Source organism: Aptenodytes patagonicus, chromosome 3 (genome assembly GCF_965638725.1).
Source record: "Aptenodytes patagonicus chromosome 3, bAptPat1.pri.cur, whole genome shotgun sequence".
Classification (NCBI taxonomy): domain Eukaryota; kingdom Metazoa; phylum Chordata; class Aves; order Sphenisciformes; family Spheniscidae; genus Aptenodytes; species Aptenodytes patagonicus.
Genome location: NC_134951.1, coordinates 24214247 through 24235344, shown reverse-complemented (window position 1 = coordinate 24235344; position 21098 = coordinate 24214247). Strand labels below are relative to the sequence as shown.

At 42.1% G+C, this 21098-nt stretch overlaps 1 protein-coding gene across 7 annotated transcripts in view; it reads right to left on the bottom strand.

The window, feature by feature from the left end:
- DLGAP2 (DLG associated protein 2) overlaps positions 1–21098 on the bottom strand; it is a 494722-nt gene that overhangs the window by 365229 nt on the left and 108395 nt on the right. The gene's annotated exons all lie outside the window — the stretch shown is intronic.

The window sequence follows — 21098 nt, the reverse complement described above, 5'->3', positions numbered from 1 at the left end:
TTTCACCATTGGCATAGATGAATAGGCTAAATTTAAGGCTCAGAGGTGACTATCCACCTACAGGTAGACAGTAGTGATTTTCAGGCATTAGAGAACTATCCTTGCGGCTAAAATTCCTCAAATACTTGAGGCATTTGTAAGCATGGTGGCCTCAAGGCACAAAGGAATAACGTGGCAAAAGTGTAGTAGTTTGGAAGAAGAGATGCATCTGCACTGTATCAAGAAATAATCTTTTTCCTTCTCTCTTTAAGGTGTAGAAAAAACAGGACAGGCAGTATTTTCTCACCAAAAATTATACTTCACTGTCTACTTTTCCTATCCAAATGTACATTTGCCCCTATAATTGAAGGGTGCTGCCACCGAAACCTGAGCTTGGCGTGAACGTGGATTATTTGAGTTTTTCATAAAAGAGACTGCATTTATTGAAGAACAGATATGTTTACCAAAGAGTTCTCTCTACTCCTGAAATGTAAAAGGACAGTGATCCATGCTTGCTCTTGGCAGATTACTAGCCATTATACCCATGACAGTCAGCATTGCATTTCTAAATAGTGCCTTATCCGCAATATTCAGTGGGAAGAGCAGCTTGGAAAATGAAGCCAATGTTGTTTAGGTGTACAAACTTGCACAACCACATACAACTATTCTTATTTCTGCAGTTAGATGGGAATTTAGGTATTGGGCCTGACTCTCTCTCTGTCCCTTTGACATCTCTCAAGTAGCCTAAATGGGACGCAAGCTGGCTACAATGAGCCAGTTGGGAAGACCTGATAGAATCCCCCCAAACTTTATTTCAGGATACTATATAGCAAGTATGATAGCAGGTATACTTTAAGACAGCCATCTGGGATATTAGTCCCAAGGATCAAGAGGAGTGCTAGGAAAACAGGCGGTTGCTATTAAATCATGGACAGTCATGTACACAGTCCTGCCAAACAGCACCAATATTTCCTCTGGGTTCCAACATTTTTACATACAAAGAAACTGAACTTTGCTAATAGCTAATGAGTCCTGTCTCATTTGGAGGGACTGAGACGAGGGCTGTGGTTGTGTTCTGAGCACACCGTCCTTTACACTCCCATGGGAAGACCAAACAGCATTCTTCTAAATGAATGACAGCAGGAGCCCACAAAGAACATTATCAAATTCGTAAACTAATTAATTAAAACAGTACTTAATCATACAAAGTGCTTCTGCACTAAGCTACTCAAAACATTAATTACTTAACCCCTAAAATATCTTTGTGAATATATTCTTTTTATTGTTATTTCATAAGAGAGGAGATAGATGCTCAGAGAAGCCATATATTTCCAAGAACTACAGAATCAAATTCTGTAGCCTTTTGATCAAAAACAGATGCCAGGGAACCAGCTGCCAGTTGGGAGACCCGGTTCCTGCCTCCTGGGTGACTTTGGATGAATGCCGTAGAGAACTGAGACAGAGATTTGTGAGATAAATACAGAAGAAAATTATGGACTTTCCAGCTGCTAGAAGGAGCTCAGTTGTTTTCTTCTGATCCAGATTCCTACGGCTCCTCGGACTAAGGGTTCCACAAAAGGTGGCACAGAAAACAAGTCTCACGTTGCTGGCTGTTAAGATAGAAACTTTGAAAACCCACTGAATGAGGTAAATTAATGGCATATTACATTATACTTTGTGTGCTGATAACAGTAAGAACTTAATCTTTTTCCTACCATTTAACTTTCTAGCATACAAAAACTACTAAATGAATAGGTATGCTACATTTCATAACACACAGCTCATTTCTGAATTCTCACATTGAACTTTAATGGTTTCTCCTGCTTAGCTCAAGACAGCAGGATTACCTTGTTTGATGGGATTTTCCCTAAGCATCGGTCTAAACACCAAACACATCTGGGCCTAGCGTAGCCTTCTTGAGTTCGGTGACACAGACAATCTCATAAAACTTTCAGGGTTCAATTCTTAGCGATGACTCCAGAGTGACTGTGAAGCATTCGGTGCACAACATAGTCTCCGAATTTGAGCTGCAGTGACAACATGTGCAATACAGCCAACAGGGAGGGAAAAGAAAGGTTACATACGACCATTTCAATCACACACTTTACAGCACAGAGTTCTGATAAATGCTTTGTTATTCCCACATTTTTATAATTGCCCTTTCATTCCTTCAAAGAAGATTTGTAGTCATCATCTGTTCGGCTTCGCGGATTTCAGGAGGAAAGCATACAGGTTAAGTGCTGGTTACAGCAGCCACAGACCCCAGGGCGGGCAGGGCGGTGCCCCGGTCCAGCCGCGGGGCTGGGGGTCTGCAGCGGCGATGCAAGAGCTCTCGGCTAATGGGATTCGGGAAGGGAACTTTTTTTCCCTATAGAGCCCCATTACGGAGCATGCCTACTTAAAATAGTAATTAAAGGGAAACTAAGCCTGCACTTTCCAGACTCTTAGCCCTCTTTTACCCAATAGAGCACTGACAGCAGCAGTAGCCTTTGCTCACACTTCCCACATCATGAGTGTTAATGGGGCCACCCTTCTAAATGAGGCGGCGAGACAAGCCTTACTGGGCTAAGAAAATGATCTTTTTCTGAAAATAATAAAATTGAATAGATTTCTGTCTATTACAATGGCATTTTTCAGGGACTGGATTCATCTTAAATAGACCACCAGCAATAAGATAATTTTCAGCCAGTACCAAGCTAAATATATATATATTTCTAACTCAAAACAACTTCAAAGATGCGTCACAGAAGACTGAGTCCAAGCCAAATTAGAACTGTGGATTAAAAAGACATTTTCAAAAGGTATGTGTGTAAAAGGCTCAAAGATATTTCTCAGTTCAGGAAACAAAACGTGCATTTTAGTTGCTTTTTTCCTTTGCAGGCAGATCATTCAAAGGAAGCCAAAACCACACACTCACTGAGAACAAGCATATGGAGCGCCCAATGGGGTTCTTCCCCAATTGCAGTGCTTTAGGCATACTTAACATCACCAGCTTCCACGTTTCTTCCTGAACTATTATTTTTATTTTTTCTATATCCACCATTTTTGTGAGGTATGTCTTTAAACCAATCTGTTAACATATGTAATTAGTGTGCCCTTTTTTGCCACACCACTGTGGGGAGAGAATTTTTTCCTTTTTCCAGTCTGGAAGTACTCACAGGACAGACAGCAACCAAATAAGGAGCTGAACAATAGCTGTGAATTTTATTGTTGTAATATTATTAATTTAAGCCTTCTATAAAACAGTTTGTTAGGGATGGGCATGAGGGAGCAGAACTTTATAGGCATTTCTGTAATTTAGTACCTTAGAGCCATGAACAGTAGGGGGAATCTTCAAGCACTTGTCTCCAAATCAATGCTTCCTTGCTTGTAAGGTAGAGGCAGAGAATGTTTTATTCGCAATATTTCAGAAATGGCTAAATGCAGCTCAAATGACAAAACTTTTAGAATATGTACTTTACTTAAGCTTTGAACCTGCTAGGATCTGGTAGGATTTACACATTACAGAAAAAAGGATCTTCAGCTCCTGAAATAGTGAGTAGTCAATCTCTATTATATTCTAAATTTTGCTGTCATAACAGTAAATGAAAAATCCTTCCCAATCCCAAGTGTTCAGTCAGTTGAAAGTGGGCTATGGGGTGGGGGGACATCCCACGCAATCAGCATCAGTCGTATGGGGGTGAGGGGGCACCAGTAAAATTCTAGGAATAACTCAAATCTGAGAGTAATGTCTCTCTGCATAGAGGCAACAAATACTTGATGAAATCTTATCATTCTGTAGAAAGCGCTTTGTGACGTATATCAGTGAAAGAGGTCTTTGTCTGCTGGCTTCATTTGCTCATAACAAGAAGAACAACACACCAAAACTGACAAATACAAATTTTCAGTGGTCTTTATTAAGACATACATATTTGCATATCCACGACAAAACTGAAAACAGGCTCTCATCTACATTTCCCAGAGGAAAAAGAAGGGAAGAGGTAGGAGTTAAGACTGTTTTGATCGTAGAACTGTAGTCTCCGTAGCTGTTGCCATCTACCAGCTCTTATGCCCATGCCACTAGTTGCATGGCATTTGGTAAGCTTGCTTATGTCTTGATTTAGTCCAAATTAGTTCTGCAGGGGATAAAAGACAGGAGACCTGTTGGGAAAAAAATAGTAATTAGAAACTTTCAGATATTGAAGATCAGACCGATTTTCTTCAGAAAAAATACTCACTAAGCTGAAGAAAGCCTTCACTCGTTTTCTAAAATAATGAAGGTATTGGATGAGGTACACTTTGCATTCTTGACTATAAAAAAAGTGGGAATAGTTTTCTATTGTATGTTCTAATGTGAAGAAGAAAACTGTGATGTTCTACCAGCATGCAAAAAAAGTGCATCTGAAGTTGCGTTGTATGATGTACGTTATAAAATTAAGTACAGCAGAATTATGCAGTATGCTGTCCCTCACCAGCACTGATAAACATCAAGTGTTTTCACAAATGGAACAATAGCATCCATTATGTTGTCTCAGAATACGCATGCTTCATAACTAACATTATTAGAAGAGGAAAACTCTGTTCTATAAAAGCAGTGCAGTTAAGTGACATTCATAATGCCTACCATGCAGTCCATTAACCTCAGCAATTTTAAGCAGCATCATAGTCATCCATGGCATTTCAGATTTCTCACAGCTTCAAATCTGTGGGCAGCTTCACAAGCTTTTTGTAAAGTTTCTCATGACTAGGACATCTGTAAAAATCCCTCCAGACCTTTCTTCAATTCATCTCTTGTTACGCACTCAGTAATTCACATCTCTGAATAAGGATAAAGGTACGTCCTTAAAACCATGCTCTACTGAACACAATAACTTTTTAAAAAAAATTATTGGTAATTTTAGGTGCTGTAAGATATTTAAAGCATACTGTTTCTTAATCTTACCTTTTTTTCCCATTTCAATGTGAGTTTTTGATGAGCAACGTTCCCAGTTGAGTCTCATAGTGAGGAGTCAAAACAATCAGATATCAATCTTCTGGCTTTTATCAACTAATCCACCATTTAACATAGGTGTCTTCAAAGGTTTTAGCAACTTCACTATTTAGGTGAAAAAAAAGCACATATTTTATAGTCATACGAAAGAGCGCAACAGTGCCTGATGTGTTGCTTAGAAACAACAGCTCAAAGCAGAATCCTAAAACATTCAAGACATTACAGTATTGTGTGAGTATCAGTGGCTAGTATTTTAATGTTCTGGTTTCGTATTTTGTAAACGTGATTTTCAATCTGGAAGACAGCACAGGGAATTCACTTCTCTTTAGGTAAATAGCCATTGAAAGTTCTCTCTTTTGGTTTTTAATTTCCGTTTAGTTGCTCTCGAGTTTGGCCTCTCCCGAGGATCATTTTGCTGAAAATTTTTGTTATTCAATAATTGTGAAAGAAAGAATGCTGCTTCACTGTCAAATTTTCTTCCTGGATGTGTACTCGGGAAATACGAAAGGGTAGAACTGGGATGCTAAATTTTGGCATAGCATTTTTTGTTAATTTCTTTAATCCACAGAGGGAAGAAATTGGTGCATCTTTGTTAATTGTGATCTCATGAAACTGGTATTCTTTTCCCGCAAGGAATTTATTCAGATTTCATCATCAAAATTGAAGCAGAACTGCTGTAACAATAACACCTTTAAGTTACCTCTCTTACACTGTACTCGTAGTCCTGCCTCCTTGGCATAAATACTTTTGTATTTCTGATACAGATATGTGAGAGAGGCCTATCTGAAGAAACATATGATGATGATGTTAAAGGAATTCAGAGATCAGCATGCACAGAAGAGGATGTCATCTCTTCCTCTCTGGCTGGCAGTGCTAAATAATGTTGCACTACATAACTCAATATAATACAATATGAAAAAGATATTTAGATCCTCAGAGCATACTAGTGTCTAAGAAAGAAATACAAAATACACTGGATCTTATACCCCAGGGCATACACACAATTTACATTAGTGCTAGAGGAGAAGAGGCAATATATACACTCTCTCAGAAGTCAAATCCTACCAATCTAACTTGTTATTCACCTTGTGTGCTGCAGACTCTAGATACAGAGCCTCCAAATGGCATATGAGCGGACAGCTGTGGGGATGGGAATCTCACTAACGGACATTCCTGAGTTTGATTTTAATGAGCAAACACTGTACCACCTGGCATGACAAGGCACTTAAGCAGAAAACAACGGAGAAAGGAATGTGCAGCTGGAAGGAGAAAAACAAGATAAAGACCATGAAGGCATTTCGCATGATCAGGAAGAACGGGCCAATCTGCTAGAGCATAGATGCGCGTGAACACAAGGCTATAACCTATCTGCAAGCTGCAGGTAGCGCGTGTGTACTTCTGCTTGCTATAAAAGATGCTAACAAAGAGCAATAAAGGTCTTTGGTTGCCGTGTCTGCCGGAGTCCGTGCCGCTTTTCACCCCCACAAATGGCACCCAACGTGGGGCGAAAATGCTGGAACAGAGCACCGGTGGGGAGCCAGCTGAACGAGTCATAGCCAGCGGGAGACAGAGCAGTCTCAGGAAAGAGCTGGAGCCGGAACTTTGAATCATTGCCTCGTTGGAGCAGAGGTGAGCAGCTGGGAAACTTAAAATGGGATCGCAACTAACTAAGGAGGAGGAATCTATACTATGTACTATTAAGAAGCTGTTAGAAAAGTGTGGAATTAAGTATGATGATTATACCCTCCGCCTATTGCTTTCATGGCTAAAACGAAAGGGAATTCCCCTTGATTCGGCTACTGCTTTTAACGGCGAGCGGGAGACCCGCTACGGGGCGTGGGACTTGCTCAGTTAATGGGGGAGGACCCTGTCAATACGCCGCAACTGCAGGCACGGCTGGCGCCTGAAATTTTAAGACAGTCGGCAGACCTTGCGTTTCAAGCAATGATAAAGGTCCCTGATACAGGACGACCGGTAAAATCCTTTACTAGCATTAAGCAAGGGACCAACGAACCTTATATGGATTTTATCGACAAGCTCCAAGAAGCTATTCAAAAACAAATACAAAATCCTGAAGCCAAAGAGGCATTGCTTATGAAATTGGCTATAGAAAATGCCAATGAGGACTGTAAAAGAGTCTTACAGACATTGCGAAATCCGACCATAATAGACATGCTTGACGTGTGCAATCGTGTGGGTTCAGTTACACATAAGAATGATGTTTTTGCAGCCTGTTTAGCTGCTGCCTTGCATCCCGGTAACAAAGCGTGTTTCCGCTGTGGAAACTCGGGGCATTTTAAACGGCAATGTCCTGAGAATCCTGTACAGAAGGGAGGATCGGAAGGAATTCAGCAGCCCCCTGGTATTTGCCCGTGCTGCTGCAAGGGGAGGCACTATGTTAATCAATGCCGGTCGAAATACGATCTCCGCGGTCGACCCTTGTCGGGAAACTGGAAGTCGAGCGCGAGGTGGGGGTGCGCACCGACACAAATGCCACCCCAAAATCCCCAACCCCAAAACCCCATGAGACCGCTGTCTCAGCAGACCTGGATCACCTCAAGGCCAGAACCATCGGCAGTGCCGGAGTGGATGTCTCCACAGCCACCAATCTCTCTATAAACGATCAGACTGTGCACAGGGTGCCCCTCAATGTGAGAGGCCCCCTTGGCCAGGGGCTGAGTGCCCTATTGGTGGGGAGGTCCAGTGCTACTATACAGGGTTTGTTTGTGTTACCTGGGGTTATCGACTCTGATTATACGGGACAGCTGCAAGCGTTGCTATGGACCCCCTCTCCTCCAGTATTTATTCCAGCTGGAAGTAGGATTGCACAGCTAGTTCCTTTTAAGAGTATGGTTCGTAATCGGGATCCTATTTCCCGGGGAGCTGGTGGATTTGGGTCCACAGGTGAACCAAATATTTTTTGGACTCAGCTTGTCCAAAGAACTCAGCCCACTTTGACCTGCACTCTAAAGAATAAAGGCAGCAAACCGGAACAACTGGTAGTGAAGGGAATGATAGATCCAGGGGCAGACGTTACTGTCATCAGTACTGCAAAGTGTCCTGGATCATGGGAAACCATCCCGGTCAACACGGGGCTAGTGGGAATCGGAGGCCTGTCGACGTCCAGGCAGAGTGCCAACTTAATACAGATTGTAAGCCCGGAAGGACAGGTTGCAACTCTTCGACCTTTTGTGGTTCCTGCGCTGTTAAACCTGTGGGGACGAGATGTCTTGAGCCCTTGGGGACTAGTGATTGGCACTGCTGATCCGCATCAACATTTTTAGCGGGGGTCACTGGCGCTCGGCCCACCGTTCGACTCACATGGCTCACCGATCAGCCAGTGTGGGTGGATCAGTGGCCCCTATCACAGGAAAAGGCCGACGCGTTGCAAACGTTAGTGGACGAGCAAGTGAGTCAAGGACATCTGGTTCCCACCACCAGCACCTGGAACACCCCAGTGTTTGTTATAAAAAAGAAAAGTGGTAAATGGAGACTTCTACATGATTTACGGTAAGTAAATGCCGTGATTCAAGATATGGGGACATTGCAACCAGGTATGCCTTCACCGACATTGATACCTCGTCAATGGGACATTGTGATTATCGATTTGAAAGACTGCTTTTTCACGATTCCCTTAGCGCCGGAAGATGCTCCCAGATTTGCCTTCTCTCTCCCAGTTGTAAACCATCAAGGGCCTAGGCTGCGATATCATTGGACGGTGTTGCCCCAGGGCATGAAAAACAGTCCCACAATATGTCAAATGTATGTTGCGCGTGTGTTGTCACCCATAAGAAACAAATATCCTGACTTAATTTGTTATCACTACATGGACGATATTTTTAATCGCCGGACGAGACCCAAAGGAACTCGTCACAGTTATGAAAGATATGTTGTAGGGGTTAAAGACATACGGCTTGCAAATAGCTCCTGAAAAGGTGCAAGTGCAAGCCCCGTGGAAGTACTTGGGGTGGAAGATTTTAGAACATACAATACAGCCCCAACCCATAACCTTGCAATCTAACATTAAAACACTGAATGACTTGCAAAAACTAGCAGGGACTATCAATTGGGTACGCCCATTGCTGGGAATAGATAATGACATGTTAAACCCACTGTTCAAGTTGTTAAAGGGTAATCCTGAGTTGACATCTTCACGAGCATTAACGACAGAGGCCAAACAAGCGCTACAAAAAATATCACAGGTGCTTACCGAAAGGCAAGCACAACGCGTAATTGAAGGATTGGGAATTAACTTGTATGTCCTAAATCAGTCCCGACAAGCAGTGGGCCTCTTAGGCCAATGGGACACCAAGGGTACCCAGGATCCCTTAGCCATCATTGAATGGGTATTCCTGCCGCATCAAGCACCAAAAACGATAGTGACAAGGGTGGAAATGTTTTCGATGCTTGTGCGAAAGGGACGCGCGCGATGTTTGGAATTAACGGGCACAGATCTTAAAACAATTTATCTCCCACTGACTAAAGACCACCTTAATTGGTGTGAGGCTAATAGCCTAGAACTACAGATAGCGCTGGAAAACTTTAAGGGACAAATTCTAATTCACTATCCATCTCACAAATTATTCTCCCTTAATGAGGAAATTAGTATAATTCCTGAATCGTTGAGTAAGGAGGTACCTGTCGAAGGACCCACCTTATTCACTGATGGATCAGGACGAACAGGTAAGGCAGTTATAGTGTGGTGTGAAAAAGGGGAATGGAAACATCAAGTTCACCATGTTGTAGGAAGTCCTCAGCTGGTGGAAATATACGCAGTAATTCAGGTCTTTCGCCAATGGGAGATGCCATTAAATTTGGTTACTGATTCTCAGTACGTCGCCAACGTTGTCAGGCGCTTGGAAAAGGCTTGGCTCAAAGAAGTTGATAACGAACCAGTGTTTTTAATGTTCAAACAGGTATGGGACTTGTTGAATCGCCGCGTAAACCCGTATTACGTGCTCCACGTGAGGAGTCATACCTCTCTCCCAGGGTTTATATCAGAAGGGAATGCGCGAGCTGATCGTCTCGCTGCCCCCGTATGGACAGTCCCTGTACCAGACGTTTCTACACAAGCCCGATTGTCGCACGAGTTTTTCCATCAATCTGCCCGAATGCTGCGTCGACAATTTGGGTTGACTTGGGACACGGCACGAAGTATCGTACAAATGTGTCCTGACTGTCAGCAATTAGTTCCCATACCCCAAACAGGGGTAAATCCCCGAGGAGAAAAGGCCCTACAGATTTGGCAATCCGATGTTACTCATATCGGAGAATTTGGCAAACAAAAATATGTGCATGTTTCCATCGATACATTCTCCGGAGCTCTATGGGCGACCGCAGAGACCGGAGAAAAAAGCAAAGATATTTTACGGCACTGGAAAGGGGCCTTTGCTGCTCTAGGGGTTCCACACCAGATCAAAACGGACAATGGGCCCGGGTACATAAGCGCAAAAACGCAGGCCTTTTTGGCACAATGGGGCATTCGACATATCACTGGTATCCCTTATTCCCCTCAGAGCCAGGGTATCGTTGAGCGGGCTCATCTCACTCTCAAGCAGCTACTACAAAAACAAAAAGGGGGAATGCTAGGGGAATCACCGCAAGCCCGCCTCCATAAAGCAATATATGTGTTAAATCATCTTACAATAAGGGAAGACAGGACAGCCGTTGGCAGCCCTAACACGGGAATAGCGAGACACTTTACATCTTGTAACTCAGCTTCTCCAGCAGGAGAAAGGGCTCGGGTGTGGGTCAAGTCATTGGAAAATAGCCAATGGGAAGGCCCTTATGATCTTATAACATGGGGGAGAGGATATGCTTGTGTTTCCACAGATCGTGGACCCCGGTGGATACCTGCCCGCTGCGTTCGACCGTATCTGGACAAGGAGCCCAAGGAGCCCACGGATGCATCAACGGTTTGAAGTAGATTACTGGGACTTACACAAAGTATCTTATTCGATATTTGGGGAACCACCTAGTGGGCCAGGCCGTGCCGGGGTATATAGGGGACCAAGTGGGTTGCCATTAGCTGTGGACTGGGAACACCAGGCAGCAGAGAACAGTCAACTGGATAATCGAGAGGTGACAGGAATTCCCTGCCTCCAGTGTCCCGGATCAACACATCACGCATGGACTTTGTGCAAATGTGATAATTGCAAAAAAAAAAAACCCTGGTATTGTCACTCTCAGTTCCGGGCGGGAAGGTGCACAAGGTGTAAAGGGAATACCACGGGGAACGCCGAACCACAGAATCTACAGCTAGTGTGTGGGAGATCACATTGTGTCCCCCAGCTGTGGACTGTGTGGGAAACGGACTGGGAAAGTACCAAACGACAGTGTGACAAACGACTTGGGTGGAAACGGAACAAAAAGAGAACGTAAACCATGATGCCAGTATGGGGGGGGGTGTCTTGTGGCTAGTATCACTGTGTGCGGTTGCTGCGTTATGGGCACCCTCACAGCCAAAGGAAAATGTTTGGGTAACTCTGGCCAATCAGACAGGACAGGATTCCATCTGCCTGTCGATATCTTCCCCCGGTAACCCCTTTTCTACCTGCCTAGTGGGGCTTCCTTTAGATAATTGGGACTTGGGCCTGATTAGTCCTTTCAAGGAGGCCTGCGGGGGGGGACGACACGCCACCGACAATTGGGATGGATGCCTACCACATCTTAATCACTTGCCAATAGAACCTCAGGAACTCGAGCTATTAGGGTCCATAAAAATGGATTGGTGTTTGTGTTTCAATTATTCAGGGGCCAATGTTTCCTGAGCCTGGCCTGGCATTCCCTCTCATATTAAAGGTGGGCCGTGTTCGTTGGGAAGATTAACTCTACTAATGCCAAACACATCTATGATCCTAGACCACAGAAGGAGCACCCCTAAGACGCGCAGTAAGCGCAGAGCACATGCCTACACTTCACAATGTGATGATGCTGTCGACCTATGGAACCGGAACACTATAGCTGCGGTTGCAATCTTGGCTCCAGGTGTCGCAGCAGCAAAGAGTTTGGTCACATTAAATAAATTAGGATGTTGGCTAGCGAAACAATCAAATGCAACCTCTGAAGCACTAACGGGATTATTAATGGATGTAGATTCTATACGACATGCTACTTTGCAAAATAGAGCAGCGATAGATTTTTTGCTTTTAGCGCAAGGCCATGGGTGTGAAGAGTTGGAGGGAATGTGTTGTATGAACCTATCTGATCATTCGGAATCAATTCACCGCAGCATTCAGATGTTAAAGGAAGGAGTACAGAAGCTAAGAGTGGAAGACCCCTGGGACTGGTTGGATAAATTATTCGGGAAATGGGGTCTAAGTGGCTGGTTAAAAGGACTAGCCAAGCTAGGAGGGCTATGCTTAGTAATGTTCCTTTGCATCCTGGTTTGTGTGCCATGTCTGTTACAAGGTATGCGAAAAATGATTGAAAGATCTGTTTCAGCAGTGTTTCTAGTAAAACAAAAAGGGGGAGATGTGGGGATGGGAATCTCACTAACGGACATTCCTGAGTTTGATTTTAATGAGCAAACACTGTACCACCTGGCATGACAAGGCACTTAAGCAGAAAACAACGGAGAAAGGAATGTGCAGCTAGAAGGAGAAAAACAAGATAAAGACCATGAAGGCATTTCGCATGATCAGGAAGAACGGGCCAATCTGCTAGAGCATAGATGCGCGTGAACACAAGGCTATAACCTATCTGCAAGCTGCAGGTAGCGCGTGTACACTTCTGCTTGCTATAAAAGATGCTAACAAAGAGCAATAAAGGTCTTTGGTTGCCGTGTCTGCCGGAGTCCGTGCCGCTTTTCACCCCCACAGACAGCTTTAACTGGTCTGGATTATCCATAAAAAGCCCCGTGTCTGAGCTGGTTTAGGGTTTTGAGTCTAAGGGTCAGGCTGCAAATTCCAGAATTTTTAAGGACTACATGTGCTGGTAGTCTCATGAAAAGGGAGAAAAAAGAAACAGATTTGTGATCTGAATACAACAAGGGAAAGACAGTTGCTTTAGATCTCGGTTGTACTACACAAGTAAATCTGCTAAACTAAAAACTAAATTTGCAATGGCTCATTTCTATCAGGGTAGTTATAATTTACCAACTCCTAGCGAACGCCGGCAGCAATCATACCGAATGGCTTAGCGTGCTTCGCTACAATTATGCCATGCCAAACCCCGCTATGCCCACATAAAACTCATTTTGGCCTGGCAGCTTTCCTACTCTATATATTGGCCCTAGTTGAAGCACGCTTTTTGACAGAGCAATGCCTTAAGTCTCCAGGGATTTCTGGAAAAGGGCTCTCTAGAAGCTGCTCAAGCCGCCGTGTCCCCGAAGGCTGGGGAGACAGCTGCGGCACTGCCCTCCGCTCTCTGCAGCTCCCACGGACGAACACCTTAGCTCCGCTCCCACAGCCCACGGGGACGCTCTGAGTCACAACTCGTAACATAAAACCTCTGTCTGCAAGAGGGTTCCTTCTTTGCAAGTAATGGGAGATGATACTTTGACTAGGGAAAAAAAAAGCCAGAATGCGTCTTTCATCTGAGGAATGATGCTGTAGCCAATGATGTCGCGCACCCTCAGTCAGCTCCATGTTTGATTTAAACTTGTCCAAATAGGGGGAAAAAATTTCATATTTGCTTGACATGCAAGAGATGACACTTCAAATTAAAGACAAAAAATATATAGAGAAATATATTTTTGCACTTTTTAACATAAGTTTTTAGACACAGTGCCGTCTACAAGTCACTTTTTTTTTCCAAAGAGAACCGTAAACTAACTAAACACTAAGAATATGTTTGATAAAACAGAGTATCCAAATTTGTAAGATACACTTTTTAAAGGTCATTTTCTGTAATGTTACACTGATCACCACCTGATTAAATTGCCTACTGCTCCAAATTTAATGAGAGACTGAAAATTCTCAATGGTAATTGGGACAGCCGATTCTTTAAAGAGAGAAAGTGAGTGGGTAGCTAGTTGAAGCACTGAAGGATGCTTATTAGTGTGGAGGTGGAAGAAGTCCTTACTGAGAAAAACAATTAAAGACTATTTTATTTGGAAAACATTGAATTTTTATTTGTGCTACTTCACTGGAGTCCTGGATACAGTATCAATTCCATAACGTGTGGGAAAAAAAAAAGAAGGAAAAAAAAAAAAGAAGAAAAAAAAATCCAGCAACCAATAAGCCAGCACTCTCTCCTGCCTACAATTGCATACTGCATGGTAAATTTAAGGATTTCACATTTTTCAGTACAAAAGATCTGCAAGTCTTGTCAGGAACTCTTTAAGTGATTTGTGTCTTGCCCTGTTTTTCTTAAAAGTAAAAAGTTTGTTACTCCAAACAAAGCCATTCTCAGGAAATCCAAATACACAGAAAGACATAAAGAAAAGACGGTAACGGCTACCTACTACAGAACCACTACATTAGGAAATAAAAACTAATTTCAGCTTAATTAATATAAAGTCCCATAAAGGCACTAGGTATTATTTATGCTTCTGCAATAAGATTATCAAAAAGTTTTACTGGGGATTGAAATGGCACTGCTGCTAAGTATGTGGCTCAGATGTACATTAGGAACACAACAATAAAAGGAAAAATGACTGTATTTTTTAAATCATAATCAGATTTTTTTCCGCCTAAAAGATAGAGTCCATTTCAAATAAGCATTATTTAAAGGAAATCCCATGAACTGCATTATATAAAACATCAGGCAGGCAAAGCAATTGCAATAGACCTTCTGGGTTCATAGTCAACAGAATTGCTGCTATTTTTATGTCTTTAAGCCTGCAGCTCCATCTTGATATCCACATTTTACCCCGACTGCAAAATACTTATCAAAAGTCCAGACTGATTTATTTGTAAGTTCAAATGTGTCATAAAAGCAAAATTTTAGTTTATAAAAAAAAGTTGCAAGCACTTAAGAATGTGTTTTAAAAATATCATTGAAAAATGGTAATTCAGCGGTTCTAAATTAAAGGAAAAAAATAGCGTAAGGAAAATCTTTAAGTCTGTTCTAGTTCTGTGAAATGACTAGTCCAGCTATCAGGAGCTATGACGATTCTGGGATCCTCAAGTCACAGCCAGCAGGACCGTACAAGCACCCCAGCAGAAAAGCGCTCTTTCAGAAGCTGTATTTGATGTTCCCTGTCCATTCTGTGCCAGGAGCATGTCAAAATACAGATGAATTGTGGTTCAAGACTGGGGTTAAAAATCTGTCCTTCAAGCATATGACCGCGGTTTATTGCTCGGTTGAAAGACTGACTCGTTTTCTAGTTCCCAATTTTCTTTTCTTTCAGAGCAGGTATTTTATTTAGAGTCATATCTGGCTGGGTAAAAAGGACAGACATCAACTGCTTATTCATCTGTCTGGTATAAAATGTTTAACAAGGCACTGTGAGAGTGGCAAAATGTGCAAAACAAACAGCAAGCTCAAGCTATAAGCAGCAGAAGAGATTGACGCATGAGCAACCACAAGCACGAGCAACCTGGCCTCTCCTCCAAGCAGCCAGGAGAAATGGACTTCAGTAAGACATTATTTCCTTTTTTAAGAGAAAGCAAATGCAGGTTCAGGCAATTCCCACCAGGTCTATTATTATCTACAATGGGCACAGACATCACTCTTGGCATCCTGTTCAAGGAGAACAGGGGGAGGGGGAGAACTCCAACAACTTGCAGCAGAAGAGAGGCTTAACTCTTCACAGCACAGTCATTCCTATGTGCAATGAAAAAGGACTTCATTGCTAATTATGGTTTACTAGTACTATTGCATTATAAGTTATCATAAATAATCAAACAATAAAAACAATTTAAAAAATGCCCAGGCAGAGTAGTACTTTCAGATTGCCTGCAGAAGGAGTTCAGGTTAGAAAACACATTCTTGTTTTGAAAATCTTCTGGCTTATCTTTCCCTGACGAGACTGAAATCCTTTTGCCTGTACCATGAATCAAAATTACCTTCCTCTAGCCAAATGGTATTAGTCTACCTCTGCAGGCTTGGAGCAGATACCCCAGTCCCTGGTAAGAGGTCTTCTCTGCCCTCAGACCAAGTAATTTGTAAGGCTTTTGATTGCAAATGAATAAGGAAGAAATCTTTGCAGACCCCTCTGCTCACAGGAAAGCTACCCTTGCACCAGCTCTTTCCCCCCCAGCCCCTCATTTCCTGCGATAGGTACAAGGGACGCAGCAGAACAAGATGTCTGTGTAGGTGAGAGGTTCCCAGAGCTGGCATAACCTGCATGGGAACCCAATCCACCAATAATTCAAGTCAACCCGTCAGCTCTTCTAACTTCAGGAAGGGTCATCTAGCGCTTATTCCGTTGTCAATCTCATGTGCCCATAACTGGAGGTCAGGAAGAGGGATGGCACCAGCTCGGGGCTTATTCTGATGCTTGGAACATGTAACCTCGCTCCAACAGAAAGGAAGCACGCTATATTAAATATCCCTTTACCTCACCGTATGCCCTTACCAGGGCCTTTGTGTGGGGTTTCTTTGGACCTGTTTGAATGTGGTTATGTAATTATGACTGAACTCTGTTCTGACGTAGAGGAAGTTTGGAGAGGTTCCCCCTGTCCCCCTTAAGCACAGGACAGTGAGGAGCACCCGTGGCAGAGCCCGCTTCTTCTGTTTGAGTCTTCCCTCACTTTTCAGTCTTTGAGGAAAAATAAGAACCTAACAATGTTTCTGCTCTAAATGAACTTTCAAGCCTATGTTTACCAAATGGTTTGTAATTCTGGGAAGAAAAAGGGAAAAAAAAAAAAAAAGAAAAAAAGAGACGGAAAGAAGAGAGACTGTAAAAGCTAGCTTAAATGCTCGAGCCATAATATTTCTAGGATTGTTTCCATAATGCTCAGATTCCAGTGGCATTATAAGATCACCATTCAGCGATCAAGTGTGCAAATCACTGCCTTAGAGAAAGACAATCCCTGACAGAATACAGAGAGGAGAGAAGCAGGTAAAAGCAAGACAGTTACAATTACTAAACTACACAGTGGTTATTCATTTCACCTCTAAAGAGAAAGCATATTTTATTATTCACTCCATCTGAACTCTGTTCTGTAAGCCTGATTCTTTTATACACTGAAGACTACGTTACTGAAGTACTAAATGAACATAAATAACATTTACATATTCAACTTGTAGTTCCTATGTCACAAAGCTTAAGAATGCCAAGTAGATAAATCCAAACGAATCTAATTTCACATTTCATGATAGAGAGATTCAGGGATAATAAAGCATAACAATATAATAGTGGAAAGGAAAAAAAATAAATCCCTGCATCATATTGGCTTTCATTTTATTCTCTGAGAGGTACACATTGCCATTAATTCTGCAGGCTATATACTAAGACAAGGACATGTAGTCATGAAATCACTGTCAGTGAATTGATAACTGTCAAGAATCTGTTCATCACAACACTTGTTTCTTCTTGATTCACTTTAACTTTAACAAAACTGAATATTAATGCACAACAAAAATAGTAGTCTTTGCATGCAAAACTTATGTGTTTCACTGAAGACACCCCCACTTCCTCCTACCAAACAGCTGTGTACAATAGTATATTCCAAAAAATTTTCTTTAATGCTAGAGCACCAAAGAATGGCTGAGGTAAAAGGAAGTGTTTTTGTCAAATGCCTTGTTTAGTGAAGGCACTTGAATGTATTTTTATTTTATTTACCAATTATAAAGCTGTTATCATATTACGTAACTTATTCCAGGCCAGAATTAAGCTACAATAAAGCTATGATCTGAATGAATCTTTAAAGAATTATCGGCACTTTCTACACCATCTATTGGTGAACTAGAAAGAGGCAACAAAAGAGGTCTTACTAGGAAAATAAGCATTATGGATAGACATGAATACCTGTTATTAATCAACTATTCATGTGTGCAAGGGAAGCAGAGACACATTGAGAAGTGCACTTTGGGTCCAAAATAGGAAGAGTACATCTCAGATATATGAGCCAAGAACAATAGTTCACAGTATTTATCTTGTGGCTAATTGATGCACCAAATAAAGTATGTTACATCTTGCTACGTGCAAGGGCATGGTCTGAAATGCAAGGCTTCTGATAGTTCTGTTATTGACAAAATTTATGTGATGGTGACACCTCTTGTGTGGATGTGTTAAGTTTAAGTCTACAAGCTCATGCTAATGTCTTGATTCGTTTCAGCCTGTAGGGAGTTTGTGCAAAACAGCATTAGCCAACTCAGGGTCGTCTGAATACCACAAAGGGCGGTTCTGGGATGATTTATTTCAGGACAGGTTTTTCATCCAGTGCAAATTGCAAATGCTTAGTGATGTACTGAAGAGCTTCCAGCCTGGAAGGACATGCAATCACCAGGTGTGCAGAACCAACATCAGTTTTCTTTTATACTGTAGGAAGTTAATGCATGGTGACCAGGTGGTATTCTCACAAGTTTGATCTTTTTTTACTAACAAAATATTCTTGGTGATCAACAGCTTCCTTCAGATCGTGCACTGGGCCTTGTCTTGACTAATTTGCCTGCTTGTTATGTGCTGTCCTGAGTGTGAACATACTGCTTACCCATTTAGCACTAATTTAGGCTCCCAGCAGAGAGCTGAAGAAGCCATATCCTTGGAAGGAAAATGGAGCTGTGGCTAACACCCCTGAATGAAATGGCATTGCGCTGAAGCTTTAGATCCAAGACAATTATCATTTGTCTGTACAAAACTAAAGAAAACAAAAGGATGTTTCTATTACTAATTAGGAAAAGTATTCGTCCCCAGGGCTTTACTTCAAGGAAGAGGTGGCCAAAAGCGGTGCATTGGCTTCTAAAGCTCTTGTTTCACTGAGCAATGACAGGGTTAAGTAACTTCTGTTTGGACCACCAGGCTGAAATCATCATACTTCAGCAATGTGATTCCCGATGACCCAAACTTCTCCATTCAACACAGGCAGCAGCTAGGATCTCCTAGCAAGCACTGCTCAAGGTGGCACAGAAGGTAGGTCAAGTCGGAGCTTGGGCCTGACACTAACATACAGCAGCAGCAAGAGGCAGAGACAAGAAAAGGAGAGGGTAGAGGGAATCCTTCACGTAATTTTAAGGAAAAGAGACAGCATGCTCCCTATGGACTGGACACAAACGTGACAGAGCATGCTCTGTTGCTGGCCAGAATGCAAGAAGGAGAAAGAAAGGAGAGCTTGTTGGAGATACCTGTTTATCTGACATTTGCATGGGCAAGTGGAAAACCTAAGACAAGAACTAGCCCTAAAATGAAGCTGTGGGTTTCTCCACAGAGGCTTTCCACATACTCTAAGGGAAGCACTGCTTGAACTAGTACACAAGGAAGGGAATTTTGTCATCTTTCAGGACTAAAGTTTGCAAACACGATTGTCAAATATCATAAAAGGCCACTTTTTTGCTTTCAGGAACAGCAGTCAGAATAGATGTTTTAGGTAAAAAAATACAGACTATTGGCCTCTGGTGGGGGTGGGGGGAGAAACTGAATTACAGCTAAACATCAGATTCCCAGACACTAAAGTTGATTTAACAACCTGATTTTCAAGTTGCTGAGTTCAGTCAGTTATATATAATTTCCCTATGCTTGACGTTCACTTTAACTGAGTATAGCTATGCTGATTATAACCTCACTGTACTCTCGCTCTCCATGGGGCTCCTACTTTGCATAGGGCCACATTTTAATTAAAGAGAATGTTTTCTTCTGTTCCACTGATACCCATCCAGACCTCCTTGCAGAGGCTTCCTCTGGTCCAACTGTGTACATATATAACAAATGGGTGCAAAGGGGTAGAGTAGCTGCCGCTCTAATGTGATTGAAAATAAAACTTCAGCCTCTCTTGCTCGCAGGCTGCCTCCTTTTTTTACTTCAACTTTCAGAGCATTGTGAACACTGGAATGGATAATGTTTGCTGCCTCTGCTTTTTTCTTTTTTCTAGAATCATGCTCTAATAACATGGAGACTTCTCCAGAAGTCTCCACAAAATTCAGGTGATGAGAGATACTTATACTAATTGACAAAACTAAGAATAGGAAAATGCCTTCTTCCTCAGACCGCAAGATTTCACTGAAAGAAATTTGCATTTGGTATTTTCCTTACATGGATTGAGCTTTTGGGCATAGATCCAACAGGACAGATTAAAAGTTAATTATTTCCGTTCACCTTGCAATATTCAAAATATAAGGTGCTGTCATGAAGAATGTGCATGGTACCTTAACTGGAATAACAATAATAAGCCCTTTTCTTTCTATTCCCAGGTATCAGAGAAATAATACTAGAGATAACAAGAATAATATTCTTATGTTAACATTTCATTGAAAGATTTTGTACATTCAAGAGAAATTTGAAAAACTTATTTTCTGTTTGTATCTTAATTCAAAATAATAACCTAATTAAATTTCTGTAATGGTAATCTACGTTTCTGTAAATTGCAATCAAGATAAAACAGTTCATACAATAAAAAGTTAAAATGCTGTAGGCAAATCCCTTCTGCACACAAAGGTCTCTTGTCCTAACTCTACAGTTTTGTATTTCAGGTCAAAAATATTGGTCATAGGTGATCTTGGAGGTGTGCTGCAGTATCCTCTGTGTCAAGAAGATCGGCACTAAGCTGCTCAATGATCATACAGAAACAGTTCAACTAACCCAGATGTCCCTGGCCTAGGTGACATGGTTATCATCTTCCCCCTTGCAGCAACAAATCTACTAGTGGAAAAATTACCACCTCATCAGTTCCTCCAAATTGTCTATCTACACACAATTTTGCCATTTTCCTTAGAATACAGAGGTAGCTACGTATCACCCCACTATAAAATGTGTATTTCTGCTTTACTCAAGCTCATTTGGCAGAAGCTGAGGAACAAGCTGGCAGAATTGGGAACCTCTGGAGGACACGCAACAGCGGCCACTGAGGCATGGGACACCCCTGCCTTGGCAGGGCAGTAGCAGGATCTAACCCTGTCCCTTCCCAGTCCTGCTAGTCCACCCTCAGCTCTTCTCACAGATGCTGCCAGCACATTACTACTGTCATTCTAACATTTAAGCAAAATTATTCTAAGTGAGAGCAAGCTGTAATTCACTGTAACTATTTTTCATCGGCATACACGATGTGGATGATTCAGCATCCATGCCCTTTTACAATCCCAAGTTCCCACCAGTTCCAGCAGAGGC